Source organism: Hypanus sabinus, chromosome 25 (genome assembly GCF_030144855.1).
Source record: "Hypanus sabinus isolate sHypSab1 chromosome 25, sHypSab1.hap1, whole genome shotgun sequence".
In the NCBI taxonomy this organism is placed as follows: Eukaryota; Metazoa; Chordata; class Chondrichthyes; order Myliobatiformes; family Dasyatidae; genus Hypanus; species Hypanus sabinus.
The window spans coordinates 19,909,814-19,928,735 of record NC_082730.1 but is presented as its reverse complement, the minus strand read 5'-3'; the positions used below and the strand labels follow the sequence as shown (position 1 = coordinate 19,928,735).

The following is an 18,922-nucleotide window of genomic DNA, read 5'->3' as shown; positions in this document are numbered from 1 at the left end:
GGCACCGGTTGCTGGGAGGGAGCACCTGTGTTGGTCCTGCACACCTGGGGGCCCAGATAACAGAGAGCACCGGGGTCCCAGTGGTGGAAGTGGCACTCCTGGGCTTCTGCTTTCCGAGAGGACTGGAGACGCTATGAACCTTGGAGCCCCTGACACGGTGGGTGCTCCTGGGTCAACACTTGTCTCTGGTGGCAAGCCTCTGATCAGGCTGGTACGTAGCTCACGGAACTCCGGCAGAGGTATTTCTTCCTGGCAGCTCTGACATCCCCACAAACATCCCCGGCTCTTCAGAAGGACCCTGACGGGCATTGGGCCATTCATCTGGGGCCACGTACTCTTCCTCAGACTCTACTGTGTCCCACCATCCGTCCTCATGGGGCTCCATCCTTGGAGCAACTCTGACCTTCAATGAGCGCAACCCAGCTCTTTTCGACAGTACCAATTTTGACCACGTAGTAACAAGCACAAGTTATTAATTACAGTGCGCATGACAGTGTTTACAATCTAAGAAGTACTTAAATGTTTGTAAAGTCCATTGAGGACATCTTGAGGTCAGTAGAAATACCATATAAATGCTAGTCCTTTATTTCTGATGGAAAATTTAACTGATTATCTTAAATCTGTTAAATGGTTTCCTTCAATTTTTGTCTGAATAATTAATTGCTTGGTTGACTAATATCACATAGCGTGACTTCTGCACAATTGTGGGAACAGGGATGAAAGAGCTTGCTGCTGCACCCATAAACCATTAAACATCCTAATCTGTGAGTGACACTGGGGCGGGGGAAAGAGAACAATGCACCAGTCCCTGGAATTCACCTCCCTTATCTGTGTCAGACCAAAAATGTATTGCTCCAAGCAGAAATCCACAAGCTCCTTACTCGGCCGAACAGTCCTGGAATCCGAGAATTTACTTGGACTATTGCATTCAGTTCTGCTCGCTTCGTTATAAGAAGGATGTGGAAGCTTTAGAGAGAGTGCCGAGGAGATTTACCAGGATGCTGCCAGAATTAGAGAGCCTAAGTTGTGGGTAGGTTGTGTGGGACAGGGCATTTTCCTTTGGGGAGAAGGAGGATGAGAGGTGGTGTACATTGATCCAGTGGACAGCCGGAGACATTTTCCCAAGTCTGAGGTGACTAATAAAGGGAGACAAAACTTTAAGGGGTTTAGGGATTGAATTACCTTCTCCAGCTTCTGTTTCGTATCTTAATAGCCTGTAATATCTCTGCATACCTGTCTATATAAGACCCAACTCCCGAGACAGGGTTTTGGCCCAAAACGTTAACAACTCCTTCCCCTACAAATGTGTTTCGACTCACCAAGTTCCTTCAATGGGTCATTTGTTGCTCCAGAATCCAGTATCTGCAGTCTCTCATGTCTCACTGTTATAAAGACTTTTGGATTCCTTTAATACTAACTCTCACTTTCTCTCTTTGTCCTTTTTTTTTGCCTTGGCTTTCTACTTACCATCTTTAGCATAATATCCAATTAAACAATATGATACTGACTAGATAATTCAGGTTTTGTTTTAGTGATGCTGATCGAGAGTTTAACATTGGCATGCACAATATGGATAATCCTCAGAATCAGGATCAGGTTTAATATCGCTGGCATATGTCATGAAATTTGTTGTTATGAGGCAGCAGTACATTGTAGTACATAATAAAAAAGCTGTAAATTACAGTAAGTATTTTTATTAGAAATGTTAAATAAGTAGTGTAGAAAGAGGAAAAAAAAGTAGTGAGGTCATGTTCATGGGTTCAATGTACATTCAGGAATCAGATGGCAGAGGAGAAGAAGCCGTTCCTGAATCGTTGAGTGTGTACCTTCTGGCTCCTGTACCTCCTCCCTCTGTGATGGGGGTCTTTAATGCTGGATGCTGTCTTTTTGAGGCATCGCTCCTTGAAGATGTCCTGGATGCTGGGGAGGTGAGAGCCTTGCTTTTCAAAGTAGTAAACACAAGAGTTGCAGATGCTGGAAATCTCACCTCTTCTCTTCTCACCCGTCCATCACCTCCTTCTGGTGCCCCTCCTCTTTCCTTTCTCCCATGGTCCAGTGTTCTCTCCTATCAGATTCTTTCTTTTCCAGTCCTTTATCTCTTCCACTTTCACCTCCCAGCTTCTCACCTCATCCCATTCCCCTACCCACCCTCCTTCCCCTTCCCCTGGTCTCACACATCACCTGCCAACTTATACTCCTTCTTGTTCTGACTTCTGTCCCCTTCCTTTCCAGACCTGATGAAGGATCTCAGCCTGAAACATTGACTGTTTAATCCCTTCCATTGATGCTGCCTGACTTGTTGAGTTCCTCCAGCATTTTGTGCATGTTCTTCAAAGTAGTGCTGTGGGATCTTCCAGATGAATGTACAGGCATGGTATGCAGATGGTACTACAATAGGAGGCATTGCAGACAGTGTAGAAGGTTATTAAAAATTACAGGGCAACCTTGATCAGCCAGGTATGTGGGCTGAAGACTGGCAAGTGGCTTCTAACCCTGATAAAGGTGACGTATTGTGTTTTGGGAGATCAGTCCAGGGTAGGACTTAGACAGTGAATGGTGAGACTTTGGGGAGTATTACAGAACAGAGGTGTACCAGTGTATCGTTGACTGAAAGCTACAGGTAAACAGGGTAGCGGGGTGACACTCACAACATTGTCCTTCAGTCAAGGGCACTGACTATAGGACCATTATATTAATACAAGACATAGGTGATGCTGCACTAGGACTATTTTGTTGGAGTCTCTCAGAGTCACCCTGTTATTGAAGAGATGTCACTAACCTAAAGAGAATGCAAACAGACAGGGTGACAGAATATTCTTTTTCCCAGGAAAAAGAGGGCATAGGTGTAAGATCAAAAGAGAGATTTAAAATGGACAGCTTCTTTGCAGGAAGGTTGGTGCATATTTGAAATGAACTGCCAGGAATAATGGTCAAGGCAGGCATGTTACCAACATTTAAGAGCCCTCTGCAGTACAGTGCAAAAGTCTTAGGCACTCTACCTATAGGTATGTGCCTAAGAGTTTTGCACAGTACTGAACTCAATACATTGATAGGAGAGGTTTAGTGTGTTTCGGGGCAAAAGTGACTAGCAGGCTGGGCAACACAGTCACTGTGGATGAGTTAGACTGAAGGACCTGTTTCCATGCTGCATGGCTCGATAGGCAGAAGAGGCCTCACGTTTGACTCCTAATCGGAAAAGCAACACCTTCAGCAGTGCAGCGCTCACTCAGTACTCATGTGGGAAGGGCAGTCTGGATTTTTGTCCTGAACTACCTGGATTTGGGGCTCGGACCCACAAGTTTCGGAGGAGTAAGTGCTACCCACTAGAGACACACTGGGCAATAGAAAACGGATGATAATTGAGCAGGTAATTACAGGGTAAAGAGACAATTGCTGGATTAAACACAACCGGAGTACATTAATAAAATAAAAAGCTCCTTTCATTCCAGGTCCTGAAAGAAGAAACCTGTGCATTCCATTCCAACCGCTGCCCAACACCCAATACCTTCCCAGGGTCAAACATGTTACAAGAACACCCGGCTTTGAATGGAAGCCGAATACCTTTGATCAATCTAATCCTTTCTTGTTACAGAAACAGACGTGGTATTTCACCACTGTCCCGCCCACTGTCTAAGCTACTTTTTTCAAAAATCATTTTGAGACACGCGCTACCACTGCCTTCTCTCTTTGATCAGAGGAAGAAAGAATCTGGATTTCTGGGGCTGGATTATATTTAATAGAGATCCGGTGTGCAAGTCAGATACCAGGCACCTTGTTAGGTCTGGACTGGGCATCTTAAATAACAACCCATAAAGCAGCCAATCACTGAGCAAGAGATATTGGTTCATTCCAAGTGCCTCAGAACTTTCCTATTATCCACCTGATCGTAGTTATAACTACCATTCTCTCTAAACTGCGCGTCTGTGCAGTAATTGAATGCTCCCGCACACATACCCTTTGTTGAATTTTCTTTTATATAAGTTAATATAATTTGAACATGTTAATATAATTTTGAAATTATGCCAATACAATTTTGAAATCTATGCTAATGTGTTTGTGAAATACCTTGTAATTAATTATAGGTTAATGAATATAATCCACAAATTCTCTAAATATTAAACATACCACAACCTTTACTTTGATATATTGTAGAGCTTCAACATACTTACATTGCCAGTATTTCAACTTACAAGATTGTTACAAATTGTAACAATTAACACAGAATGGAAGTCAGTAGCTCATTGTTAATAAACTGCTGGCCCTTTGAATGCTGACGCTACCTAATCAAAACATTTTATTTTTGCCATTGTGCCTGTCAGTTGTTGTAACTGTCTGATGTCGTTTCTTTGTGTTGTGAGTTGTAGTTTGCATTTGATTGACGTGCATGTTACAAAAATAACATTTAAAGTGCCGCCCATTTAAAGGCCATGTAAACATTTCCTGCTCAGAGCAATAGCTGGTCCATGAAGCTGTAAAAATAAGTTAGAAGGAATGTTGGTTGTAATTGTATATCAAAATTGATTGGTAGACTTTGGATATAAGGTATCTTTTCTTGGACCACTGACATGAGCAACTAGTAAGAAACTAATTCATGCGGTGACCTGTTCATCATCTCTCAGAGGAAGTTACTAGTCACACCTTAAGGTTTTATACTAAGTGTCCAGGGAGGCTTATTGAAATCATTCTTTGTGATCTTAAAGGAAAGACCTAAGGATTTTATTTAGAGATACAGCATGGTAACAGGCCCTTCTGGCTCAATGAGCCTGTGCTGTCCAGTTGCATCCATTTGACCAACTAACTCATCAACTCGCACGCTTTTTTTGGAATGTGAGAGGAAACTGAAGCACCCAGAGGAACCCCACACCCAGTTAAGAGAAGAACGAACAAACTGCTTACAGACAGCGGTGGGAATTGAACAAGGGTGCTGCAATGGTGCTACACTAATCACTACTCTACTGCCATTGTCTGTGGTTCACAAGACACAACGCAACACTGCAGCAAGAGTTGCGGCACAAGTAGGAAGGCCTCCACCTCAAAAGATGTAAACTTCCATGACAGTTCTACTGAGAGCTATAAGTCCTCACGCTGTATCTGCCACATTCTAGAGGCTGAATCAGAATCAGGTTTAGTATCACTGACATACATGTTTCTTGAAATTTGTTGTTTTGCGAAAGCAGTACAGTGTAATACATAAAATACACTCTAAATTACAATAAGAAATCCATATTGAAAACTATTGTTAGTAGTGCAAGGAGAGCAAAAGTAGTTGAAAGTAAGTTTATTATCAAAGTACATATATGTCACCATATACAACCCTGAGATTCTTTTTCTTGCAGACATAATAAATCTATAGAATAATAACAGGATTAATGAAAGACCACCCTTAGCTTGGGTGTTCTATTAGTGTGCAAAAGACAAGAGACTGTGCAAATACAAAAGATAAAAAAGAAAGAATAATAATAAATAAATAAGCAATAAATATTGAGAACATGAGATGCAGAGCCCTTGAGAGTGAATCTTTTGGTTTTGGGAACATTTCAATAATGGGGCAAGTGAAGTTGAGTGAAGTTATCGCCTTTGGTTCAAGAGCCTGATGGCTGAGGGGTAGTAACTCTTCCTGAACTTGGTGGTGTGAGGTAGTGTTCATATTCTGATGGTGGAGGGGAAGAAGCTATTCTTAAAACATTGAGTGTGAAGTTGAGTGTACACATTGAGCCATCTGTTGTATTCCAGACTTAATTCTCCCTGTATAGTTTCTTCAGCCTCCTCCCCACCCACCCCTCGCTAGCTCACTTAATTGACCGTCAATCAAAAGCCCGTATTAAATAATGGAGAAAACTCAGGCACAAGATTGCGATTACTGAGACACCCTACTTACAAAGAAGTTACATTCCTGTTCACAAGTCAGAACAGGTTCTTAATGCCAATGTTTTAAACCAACAGTAACATAGAAGTGATGACAATATCCTGGTGTATAAATACCTGCAATAATTCAGGTACTTTATCAAGCATAAACAAGATAATAATAACACATAATCCTATTGTAAGTAATTTTGGGCCCATATCTAAGGAATGTGCTGGCATTGAAGAGGGCCTAGGGGAGGCTTATGAGAATAATGTATGAGGAGTGTTTGATGCTCTGGCCTATCCTCACTGGAATTTAGAAGACTGAGGGAGAATCGCATTGAAACCTATCGAATATTGAAAGGCCTAGATTGAGTGGACATGGAGAGGACATTTTCTATAGTAGGGGAGTCTAGGACCAGAGAACAGAAATTCAGAGTTAAAGAACATCCCGTTAGAATAGAGATGTGAAGGAACTTCTTTAGCCAAAGGGTGGTGAATCTATGGAATTCGTTGCCAGAGACAGTGGAGTTCGATAGGTTCTTGATTAGTAAAGGCATCAAAGATTAGAAGGCAGTAGAATGGAGTTGAGAGGGAAATTAAATCAACCACGATGGAATGGCAAACTCAGTGAGCCAAATGACCTAACTCTGCCCTTATGGTCTTATTCATCTGAGGGCTTATCGTTTGTTTATTTATTTACTGAGATACCACGTGGAATACGCCCTTCCATCCCTTCAAGCTTTGCCACCCAGCAGACCCCCCTTTTAACCCTAGCCTAATCACGGGAAAACTTACAATGACTGATTAACCTGCTAGCATATCTCTGGACTGTGGAAGGAAACCCGAGCACCTGAAAGAAACTCACACAACCATGGAGAGAATGTACAGACTCTGTAAAGACAGTGATCGGGAATTGAACTGGGTTGCTGGTACTGTAAATCTTTGCACTAATCACTGTGCCACCGTGCTGCCCCAAATGAGAAGATTCTTCATTAAATGTTGATGACAAGGATGGTGCAAAAGGTGGGTAAATGAAGTTTCATGAGACTTACCCGCTAATTCACACCTAGTAGTGGTGGTTGACTTCGGTCATGTTGGTTTATTATAGGGTCAGAGAGATACAACATGGATAAAAGGTCATTCATACACTAATCTTACTTTAAACGACATTCCGATCAATAACCACCAAAGTCTACCCCTCAGTACAGTAGTCAATTAACCTACCAACATACTGTACATATTTTGGGACATGGTAGGAAACATCTTTACTTCCTTAGGAGTTTGCAAAGATTCGGGATGGCATCTAAAAATTTGACAAAATTCTATAGATGTGTGGTGGAGAGTTTATTGACTAGCTCCGTCACAGCCTGGTATGGAAAGACCAATGCCCTTGAATGGAAAATCCTACAAAATGTGGTGGATACGGCAGAGCCATCCCCACCACTGAGCACATCTACATGGAGCACTGTCACAGGAAAGCAGCGTCCATCATCGGGGAACTCCACCAGTCAGGACATGTGCTCTTCTCACTGCTGCCATCAGAAAGAAGGCACAGAGCTCAGCACTCACACGACCAGGTTCAGGAACAGTTACTACCCCTCAGCTATCAGACTCTAGGACCAAGCGGGATAACAACACTCAACTTCACCTGCCCCATTCTTAAAATGTTCCCAGAACTAATAGAGTCACTTTCAAGGACTCTTCATCTCATGCTCTCGATATTTACTGTTTATTTATTCATTATTGTTATTTCTTCTTCTCGTATTTGCAAGTTTGTTGTCTTCTATGCTTTGGTTAAATGCTCAAGTTGGGTGGTTTTTCATTGATACCATTATGGGTTAGTATTCTAGAGATTTCTTGAGTATGCCTACAAGAAAATGAATTCAGGGTTTTATATGGTGACATATACGTACTTTGATAATAAGTTTACTTTGAGGGTTGAACTAGAACACACTGGGGAAACCCATGCAGTCACAATGACCACAGGTAAATTCCACACAAATAACGGAGATCAGAAATGAACCTGGGTTACTGAAGCTAAGGGGCAGCAACACTACCAGCTACCCCACTCTGACGCTGTTATGTCCACTTTCATTTCAAGGATCAAACATCAACTTTATTCAGCATATGCTGTACATTTACATGTCCTGGGAAACTACTGCAGTTGGTTGGTGCAACATACAACAGAAAACAATATTCAACAATTATACAGAATATGTCCATGTTTCCTCAAGGTAAATTACCACTTAATTCACACTTACATGTGTCCAATATTGTTTATTGTCTATTTATGTGTTTTGTTCTATGTTCTATGTGTGTTTGGGTGCTTTTGATTTGTTTTATAGCTGGGCCAGTACATTATTGTGGGCTGAATGGTCAGTTCCTGTGCTGTGCTGTTCTATTCTATGTTCTATGTAGAGATAAAGTGAGTAATAGGACTTTCTGGCCCAATGAGTTACACCGCCCGGCAACCTACTTAGTTAACATGACAATTTACACTAACCAATTAACTTGCCAGCTGGTCTGTCTTTGGAGATTGGGAGGAAACCCATGTGATCACAGGAAGGACGTACAAACTTCTTACAGCCAACACCAGAATTGAACTCCGAAGTCTGACGGCCCAAGCTGTAATTGCGTTGCGCTAAGCGCTGTGCTACCATGGCGCCATTTTTAGAGTAAGAAATGCAGTGATATAAGATGGAGAGACCTTGCAACACAACACCAGAGACACCGATATTGGATCTTTCTATGGCGTTTTGTAATGGCTTCTTGCAGGCAGCCGTTAATATGTGTAAGCATTCCAAATGCAGAATGTTTGTACAGTGGGGAGAGCGTATACTCTCTCTCAAAAATGTCCTGCACCCTTTATACCCATCAATCAAACCTTCCAACCAATTGCAGCCCAAATCTAGATCAGCGTTAGCGCTGGTGAAAGGTCATTGCCCCGAAATATTAACCATTTCTCTCCCCACGAATGAGCATTTCTATTTTATTTTCAGCATTACGAAATCTGCAGTCTTTTGCTTTTGTGTCTGGATAGGGATTGCATACTGAAACTGGGAGTAAACTATGAACATAGCTGTCACTGTAATTGATGTAGATTAAGCCAGAGAAATATTGTACCCAAAACCTGCAATGCTGGAAAAACTTGAGGGGCGACTAATGGCTCTGGACCCATATTCACTTGAATTCAGAAGAATGATGGGGGATTCCCATTGAAACCTATCAAATGTTGAAAGGTCTCGATAAAGTAGATTTGGAGAGAATGCTTCCTATGGTGGGGAGTCTAAGGTCAGGGTACACAGCCTCAGAATGGAGGGACGACCTTTTAGAACGGAGATGAGGAGGAATCTGTTTCGCCAGAACGTGAATATGTGGAACTCGCTGCAGAGGCCAAGTCACCGGGTATATTTCAGGCAGAGGATGATAGATTCTTGATTAGTCAGGGCATGAAGGGATAGGGGGGAGAAGGCAGGAGATTGGGGCTAAGTAGAAAATGAATCAACTATGATGAAATGGCAGAGCAAACTCAATGGGCCAAATGGCCTAATTCTGCTCCGATATATCATGGTCCTATGGTCTTACCGCAGGATACACTTTTATTTTTAGGATACTTATAAACCATACTCACAGACAACCGCTTGCTGCCTCTGCTGCTTTGAGTGTATGTTAATGCCATTGGTATGAGTCACATTCAAATTTGAAAGGCTTCCAACATTGCCTGTTCCTACACATCCTGTGCCCACCGTGGATAAATAATCATGGGAAAGCTTTAAGCTTTAATTTCCAATTAAAATGGAGTACCATATATGGTGTGACTCCTGTACTTCCCTCCTGTTCATACTTGTTCACAATGGTTTAGTTTCTCTGCCAGGTATTGATGAGATTACCAGGAACATTGTTTCAGAGGCACAGAGAAATACAGTGAGGGGCAGACACCTCAGCCCACTCAGTCCATCAATCATCTACTTAATTTCATTTTCTCACCAACTTCCGACAGCTTCGAATATTACACCTGCACATCAGGTGCAATTTACCTTGACCAATAAATCTAATCATCCACATCATTGGGATGTTAGGAGGAAGCTAGAGCACCTGGAGGAGACACACAGTCAGAAGAGCGTGCAGACTCCACACAAACAATACCCTGGATCAGGATTGAAATCAGGTCTCTGACACGACCAGCTGCCCCACTCTCCGCTTTGCCTTGGAGAGCTTTTGATTCCTCTTGCCTACACTCTGTATTCCAACACCGTGTGCCTCAATCCTCCAGTTTGGCGTTCACCAATAACTTCAAAGCAAACAGAATTTGGAACCAGAGATTAAATGCAGGCAAGCACAGGCTATCAGATCATTAATAGGATCTCATCGAAGATAAGAAAAGCATAATCTCTCGAGGGTTTACAGTGTGGATCATTAGGAGCTAAGAAATAAAAAGCTTGGTTTCTACTTTTAATGCAGAGTAAGATTCTGTCACATGGTAAAGTCTGTGGTTTCCCAGGAGTGTTTCCTCTCATGCTGTGTTCTTCTTGCATGGAAAGATTTTTTTTAATTTATTTTGAGATAGCAGGTCCTTCTGGCCTAATTACATCCATGTAACCAATTAACCTGCTAACCTGTACACCTTTGGAATATGGGAGGAAACCCACGTGGTCTCGGGAAGAATGTACTAACTTCTTGCAGACAGGACCGGGAATTGAACCTAGGTTGCCGGCACTGTGGTAGAATATTGCTACTGTGCTCTCCGGAAAGAGAATGAGCCTCGGTCTGTGTGCGTCATCTCTGCCATCACTAAAACCCAGCAGCCAGCCGCCTCGCTGCCTATAGAGCAGGTGATTCACAACCGTTCTCTGCTGCCACACACAGGCCCTGCTATTGTCACATTGCAAATCCCACACAGTCACGGTGCCTTCCTACACAGCCAGCAGCTATTCTCTACAACGGCATAGTAAAAAATCTTAGAAACTAACACTGGACACATTGAGCATCAAGGACATGGGAGGCAGAAATCCGACATTGGGGATATGCACTTAAGGTGAGTGTGGAGATATGTGGGGTATGTGAGATATGTGGAGCTGGCTGCCAGGGATAACAGTGGAAGCCGATATGATAAGGGCATTTAAGAGGTTGTTAGACAGATGTATGAATATGCTGGGATGGATGGAGGTAGATCATGTGCAGGCAGAAGAGATTTAGTTCAATTCAACATTGGGTTCGTTGCAGACATTATGGGACTAAGGACCAGATCCTGCGCCCTAGAGAAGCCATGACAGAACTGAAAGGCAGGGCAGGCTTGAAGGGTCAAATAGTCCACTTCTCCTCCTGTTTTTTTGTACTTATATCCCAAAGCACTCTGTCTGTGTCCACCAGATGTAAATGGAGTCGGGAATAAAAAGCTGTTGGAAAGTCACAGGCGAGGAAGCTTAGACGGGAGCAGACTCACAGTGCCCTGATGAAAGGTCTCAGCCTGAAGTGTCAACAGTTTATTTCTCTCCAGGGATGAGACCTGACCTGCTGAGTTCCTCCAGCATTTTATGTGTGAGTCTCATATAGTGTTTAACTACCAGCAAGGGTTAAATTACCCTTTTCCAGCCTTCCCTTACCCCTCCATCTCGAGGATTTCAGTGAAAGAGAAAGGATTCTGCAATGAATCATGTTTTCAGAGTTACGACTGGCTTGATATGACAATTGCTCTGTACGGCACCACAAAATAATTGTAGAGAGTTGTGGCACATCACAGGAAACAGCCTGCCCTCTTATGGACTTTTCCAGCATTATGCCCAGCCTGGACACTCTCTCTTCTCCTCTTTCCCAGTAGGCAGAAGATACAAAAGCCTGAAAACGTGTACCACCAAGTTCAAGGGCAGCTTCTGTCCCACTAATATCAGGCTCTTGAATGGTAAGATGGACTCTGGCCTCACAAGCAGCCTCACTGCGATTTTACTGTTTACCTGCACTATACTTTCCTGCAGCTTTTACACTTTATTTTGCATTACTGTTATAACACAGTACATTACAGCACAGTACAAGCCCTTTGGCCCAAGATGTTGTGCCGACCTTTTAACCTACTCTAAGATCAATCTAACTCTTCCCTCCCACATAGCCCTCCATTTATCTATCATCCATGTGCCTATCTAAGATGCCCTTAAATTACCCTAATGTATCTGTCTCCACCACCACTCCAGGCAATTCAAACCATTCACTTACCACTCTCTGCTAAAAAATTTACTGCTGACATTCACCTCCTCCCATAGATTCCTTCAATCACCTTAAAATTATGCCCCCTTGTTGTCCTGAGAAAAAGTGTCTGGCTGCCAACTCAATCTATACCTCTTATCATCTTGTACACAATTATAATTATTGTTGTTTTACCTTATTCTAGCTGAAGGCACTGTGTAATGATATGATTTGTATGAACTAGTATGCAAGACAAGCTTTTCCTTGTATCATGGTACATGTGTCAAAAACAAACCAATTATACTGTTGACATCGGCTTTCAATGCCAGATCTGATCAACGTAGGCTACAAACTTCTACAGATGCACGGTGGAGAGAATTCACTGACTGTGCCGTGCCCTGGTTTGGAAATAGCGATGCCCAAGAATGGAAAAAGCCTACAAAAAGGTAGTAGAGCCCAGTCCATCACAGGAAAAGTCCTCCCCACCATTAAACACATCTACAAGGAAGCTTCATCCATCATCAAAGAACCCCACCACCCAGGCCACGCTCTCTTGTCGCGGCTGCCATCGGAAAGGAGGAACGAAAGCCTCAGGTCCCACACCACCAGGTTAAGGAACAGCTATCACCCTTCAACCACCAGGCTCCTGAACCAGCGTCTTCAACTTCACTCATTTCAACTCTGAACTGATTCCACAGCCCCGTGGAACACACACACACACAATGCTGGAGGAACTCAGCAGGCCGGGCAGCATCGATGGAAAAGAATAAACAGTCAACGTTTCGGGCCGAGACCCTTCTGCAGGACCTACGGACTCACTTTCAAGGACTCTACAACTCGTGTTCTCGGTATTATTTTATTTCTATATTTATTTATTGTTTGTTTTATTTTGTATTTGCCGTTTGCCTTCTTTTGCACACTGGTTATTTGTCAGTCTTTGTGTGTAGATTTTCATTGATTCTATTGTACTTCATTGCTCTACTGTGAATGCCCTCAAGAAAATGAATCTCAGGGCTGTATATAGTAACATATATGTATTTTAATAATAAATTTACTTTGAACTTTGATGTAAGCTCGCTTATTACCCTGGAAGGCCAGACTTAAATCTCTTCAGGAGGAAGTGGTCTCAGGAGCTCTTCCCCAGGATTTACAGGAGAATAACTTGTCTGGATTTTCAGTTAATGCACTGGTGTAAAGCATTGTTTACAGGCTCTTTTATACCCCCCCCCCCCCGGATGTCAGTGGAAATTAACGTCTCGAGCGTGATTCAGGAGAGAAATCCGAGAAGTAAAAAGGGCTAAATTCTTGCAAGCGGAAACTCAGCCAGAGTGAGTTATTAAAAGGACACCAGTTCAGGGAGATCAGCGAGACCACATGCATGAGATCAGACACAGTCTGTGCCAGCTGTCCAGAACTCTAGCTCCACACCAGGCAGAGCCAGATCTGTGGCTAACCATGGCAACCTCTCAGCAAGACATCAGAGGCGTGAGGAATGTCAACGATCCCTCAGAACGCTGAATGTCAAGCCACCCAAGGCCTTAGGAATGCAGCTGCCTTTCAGAAGTTGCTTTTGTGTGGTTCTCGCTGGCTATGCAGGTGTATTAAGCAAACACACGCAAAGCTTGTGCCTGGAGATGGGAGCGAGTGCAGAGCATTTTTTTACCTTTTGACTTGCTTTAACTCCACGTTAACCTCCAGAAAGAATGCATTGTCGATTTTGGCAATAAATTACTCTGGGCACAGGAGCTGACATTTAAATTCTTTCAAACAACACCTTCTCACTACAGCCTCTTGCTAAGCCTTGCTAACGTGTTCTTCAGGTCACTGAGTTATACAGTCATAGTCATACAAGATGGAAGCTGGGCCCTCAGTCCATTTCGACCCGGAATCACTCTGAACCTTGTTCCTGCCCAAAACGGGGGCCAGCTCTGTAGCCCTGCCATTAGCGCGACGGTATGACAGCTTGGGGCTTTGGAGTTCGGAGCTGAATTGTGGCATCCTCCGTGAGGAGTTTGCACGTGCTCCCCGTGAACGTGTGGGTTTCCTCCCGCAGTCCAATGACGTAGTGGTGAGTAGGTTAATTGGTCATTGTAAATTGTCCTGTGATTAGACTAGGGTTAAATAGGTGGGTTGCTGGGCAGTTTGGCTGGAAGGGCTTATTCTCCAAATATAAATAAGTAAATATTTGTTAATGCACTTGCCTCAACCAATTCCTCTGGCATATACATACCACATTCTGGGAAAATGATTGCCCCCTCACCTTAAACCTATTCCCTCCAGAACTTGATTCCCTCACCCTGGGTGCATATTCACCCTATCCATGCTTCTCCTGACTTTATGCACCTCTATAAGATCACCCTTCGTTCTCCTATGCTCCAAGGAAGACTCCCACTGGCCACGGGTTTAGTGAACAGAGAAGATCCTCGAGTCTGTCTCCAGTTTCAGCCAGGATATTGTGACAATTGACCTCAGCTCCACTGGGATAGAGATCCAGCCAGGGTCCACCCTCTGGATATCAGCTCCTCATGAAGGCTCTGCGTTGAACTTGGCACCATGGATCACATTTAGCTGCATTAGGTTCTTGGGGGTGGAGGAGGTGGGTAGTGAGTATTCATCCTTGAGTAGAAATGAAGATTGATTAGTACGTTCCAACAGGAGGGAGAATCCATTCTGTCTGCAAATGAAAGTGTACTAGACATAAAGAAATAGGAGTTCAAATCAATCCCACCACAGTCTTGATTCTTTTAACATCTGCAGCCTCTTACAGCCCCCCCAGAAGTCTTCCCCTCTCCAGCTCAAGCTTTCAGTAGACATAAATCGTCCCTCTGTCATGCCTTCAACATCAAGGAACAGTTCCGGAATTTCTTTCCTAAATCTCTCCGTCTGCCTGTCTCTCCCCATTAACACTCATTCCTAACCAAGGTTCTTAAGTGAGTCAAATTCTTCCATAAAGCCCACTGGGAGACTTCAGATCAGGTCAGAATCTAGTTTAACATCATCGACATATGTTGTGAAATTTGTTAACATTACGGCAGCAGTACAATGATATACAGAATAAACAAATACAGAGAACAAAACAAAACAGAATTACATTCAGTTTATATGTGTCCATTAATAGCTAAGTTAAAATAAGTAATGCAAAGGACAGAAATAAAGTAGTGAGGTAGTATTCATGGGTTCACTGTCCATTTAGAAATCGGTTGGCAGAGGAGGAGAAGCTATTCCTGAATCATTGAGTGTGTGCCTTCAGGCTCCTGTACCTCCTTCCCAATGGTAACGGTGTGAAGAGGGCGTGGCCTGGGTGGTGGGGGTCCTTAATGATGGACGTCACCTTCCTAAATCACTGCTCCTTGAACAGTGTGTTAACGACACTCTCCAAGTTAGCACTGTCATTCCTGTACTGTTCTACCAGAATTATATCTTCTCTTTGATACTGAGATTTAAGAGAAAAGTCAGAGAATGGTTTAATACAGGGGGCCACTGAGACTATCAAGACTGCGCTGGTTCTATTAAAGGGATATTAATTAGCTCCATAGGTCTACAATACTACATGCTGTTTTGCACTATTTAATTCTCACTATAACCTATTAATTTTTTATGTATAGCACTGTACTGCTGCCACAAAAGAAAATTTACAGCATATGTTAGTGACAATAAACCTGATTCTGATCCTGTCAGTATTTTCCCCATCAAACGGTTGAAGGCCCCCAACGACTCTGCTACAACCACCCTGTCTAAAGTCAACTCCCCAATCTGAGCTATTTAAAAATTCATGCGGAGGCTACACTGCAGTGGACAAGAAGTCTCTACAGGCGGTCAAAACTGCCTGCCGCATCACCGGAGTCAGCCTACGTACTGTCCAGGACATATATACAGAAAGGTGCCGGAAACGGGCCAGTAACATCGTGGAGGATCCAACCTATCATGGACTGTTTGTCCCACTCCCACCACGGAGGAGGCTATGTAGCATCCATGCCAGGACCACCGGACTCAAAAGCAGTCTCTTGCTGCAAGCAGCAAGGAGGATAAACACCTCCTCCAGGTAACCCACCCCTCCACATTACCCAGCCACCGCTATTGCATCATTTCTTGTCCGTCACCTTATGAACAGACACTAGTGTCACTTTATGGACATGCAATCAATCTATGTATAGTGTGTAAGCTATTTCATGCATTTATATTAATTGTGCTTTTTACTATTATTCTGTTCTTTATCTCATTGAGGTTTTTTTTGTGCTGCGTCAGAGCCAAGTAGTAATCATTTCGTACTCCTTGCATTTGTGTCTTGGAGGTGACATTAAAGAATCTTGAATCTTAGAAGATTAGCTTTATTTGTCACATGTACGTAGAAACAAGCAGGGAAAGGTGTCAGTTTTCATCAACGACTGAGGTTCTGGCTGTGGGGGCAGCCTGTCGTGTTGCCTTGCTTCTGGCGCCAAAGTAGCTTGCCCACAACTTACTAATGCTAATGTCTTTCTGGATAGGAGAGGGAACCGGAACAGCTGGAGGAAGCACACATGATCATGAGGATCATACAACCTTCTCCCAGACAGCGGTGGGAATTGAACACCAATCGCGATCGCTGGCACTGTAGAGCATTACGTTCACTACTACACTACCACGCTGCCTCTATATCTACCCATTGTACTACATCTGCGTCTCTGGTTCCTGTGCCAGCAACTTCTGGGCTCCAGCTTTCAAGTTCAAGCTTACCAATTTGACCTCTGCTTAGAGAGTTCAAATTCCAAGACAGCTCTGTCAGATCCGCAGAAAGAAATTTTAAACATTCATGTAGAAGGTTGCTCCATAACTTGAAGAGTGCTTGCTCAGAATGTCTCACGTTAGCCTTCTTTTGGTCGTAGCTTTTCACGTCAGTCATATTGTTAGGGTGTCACCTTCGAGTATCCAAAAGTCTTATTAGTTCTGTTCATTTATACATGCAGACCTCACGGGGCAGAGGTCACTATGATAGTTCTTTTTGGGGAATTATGGGTGGAACAAGATGGCGATGATGTGGCCATGGTAGCAATGCTGGGTGAGTACACGTCATGAGTTCATTTTGGTGTTTGCTCTTTGATGGGCATGTCCTTACTATGAACACTGGCAGCTCTTCTGTCCAAGATGGGAGCTTTCTCTCTCATTCTTCTGTCCTGCTCTAAAAACCAGAGCAGATGGTGGACACCCATGCGAGAGACTCACAGAGAGACTGTGCAGTCTTCAGAGCCGGATTGAATCCAGATTATTGGCACTGTGAGGCAGTAGTTTCACAAACTGTGCCACCCGAATCAGACAACATGTTAGCCTTTTCCGCAAGAGAATTTGAGCCCTAGAACAAAGACATCTTAGCTAATTAGAGAACACAAAATACTCTGCAGATGCTGGGGTCAAAGCAACATGCACAACATACTGGAGGAACTCAGCAGGTCGGGCAGCATCTGTGGAAACAAACAGTTAACGTTTCGGGCCAAGTCCTGACGAAAGGTCTCGGCCCGAAATGTTGACTGTTCGTTTCTGTGGATGCTGCCCGACCGGCTTAGCTAATTGGAGTTCTGATGAGACCACATCTGGAGCATTAAGTGTGGTCTCCCTACCTATGGACTTCCGATGGAGGAAGTGTAATGAGAGAGTACGCTGGATGGATTCCAGGGACTGCATGTTCATTATAAGCAGAGGAAGTAACCAGACAAGACCCATACTGTCTTGAGATTGGACTATGTCATTGAAATATATAAAACAAAGATGACATTCCTCCAGGATGGGATGTCTGGATAAAATAGTCACAGTCCCATGATAAAAGCCAAACCATTCAGGATGAGATGAGCACAAATTTCTTCAAACAGAAGGTAGCAAATCTTTAGAATTCTCTACCCATGAGGGCTCTGGAGGCACAGAGTATATCCCCATATATATGACATTACAGGGATTCGATGCCAGTGATATTAAACCTGATTCTGATTTTGATGGTGGTAGTGCTACAAAACAGCGCTGAAGCTGAGCAGCCAGGATCTAATGGAGTGGGAAGATAACTTGAGGAGCTAAATAGCCTTCTGTCATCTGCATTTTTTATATTCTTATATCCCAGCAAAAGAAGTGTCACACAGAAGTCTAAATGTTCCTATTCTTCTCGCAATTATTGGTGATGGACTGGTGAACTGTTGTCACATGTACTGAGATACAGTGAAAAGCTTTGTTCATACAGATCAAATCATTCCAAGGTGCATTGGGGTAGAGCAAGGTAAAACAATAACAATGCAGAATAGGATGCAAAAGCTACAGAGAAGATGCAGTACAGATTACCAAGCAGATTGAGGTAGATTTTGAGGTCAAGAGGCCAACCAAAACATAAAGCAATAGCAGTTCAAAAATCAGTCCCACCACAGACTTGAACAAGAGAAACTCTGCAGATGCTGGAAATCCAAGCAACACCCACAAAATGCTGGAGGAAAAGATGGAAATGGAAGATGTGTTAAATAGCAGAGAAAAGGGAGGGGCAGAGAGGGCAAAAAGGGATTCCATGGTAGGGTGGAGACTAAAAGACATTGGGTGACACAAATTGTGGGTGCTGTCGGCTGAAATTGGGAAGGAAGGAGATATTAATAGGAGGAGCTAGATGAATCCTGATGATAGAATATCAATCCAAAATTCTGTTTTGTTTTCCACAGTTCAAAGTTCAAAGTAAATTTATTATCAAAGTACATCTATGTCACCATATACTACCCCGTGATTTATTTTCAATCAGCATTCACAGTAGAACAAAGAAATATAATAGAATCAATGAAAAACTACAGACAAAGACTGACAACCAATGTGCAAAAGAAATCAAACTGTGCAAATACAGAAAATAATAGTAATAAATAATACTGAGAACACGAGTTGTAGAGCACTTGAAAGTGATTCT

The 18,922-nt window shown here is 43.1% G+C and overlaps 1 long non-coding RNA gene across 1 annotated transcript; it reads left to right on the top strand.

Annotated features, from left to right (window-relative positions):
* The first annotated feature begins 15,928 nt into the window (after positions 1-15,928).
* Positions 15,929-18,896, top strand: LOC132381074 (uncharacterized). Its single transcript, XR_009507916.1, has 2 exons — positions 15,929-16,066; positions 16,509-18,896. It is a non-coding gene; the product is annotated as an uncharacterized LOC132381074 (long non-coding RNA).
* The last annotated feature ends 26 nt before the right edge of the window (positions 18,897-18,922 follow it).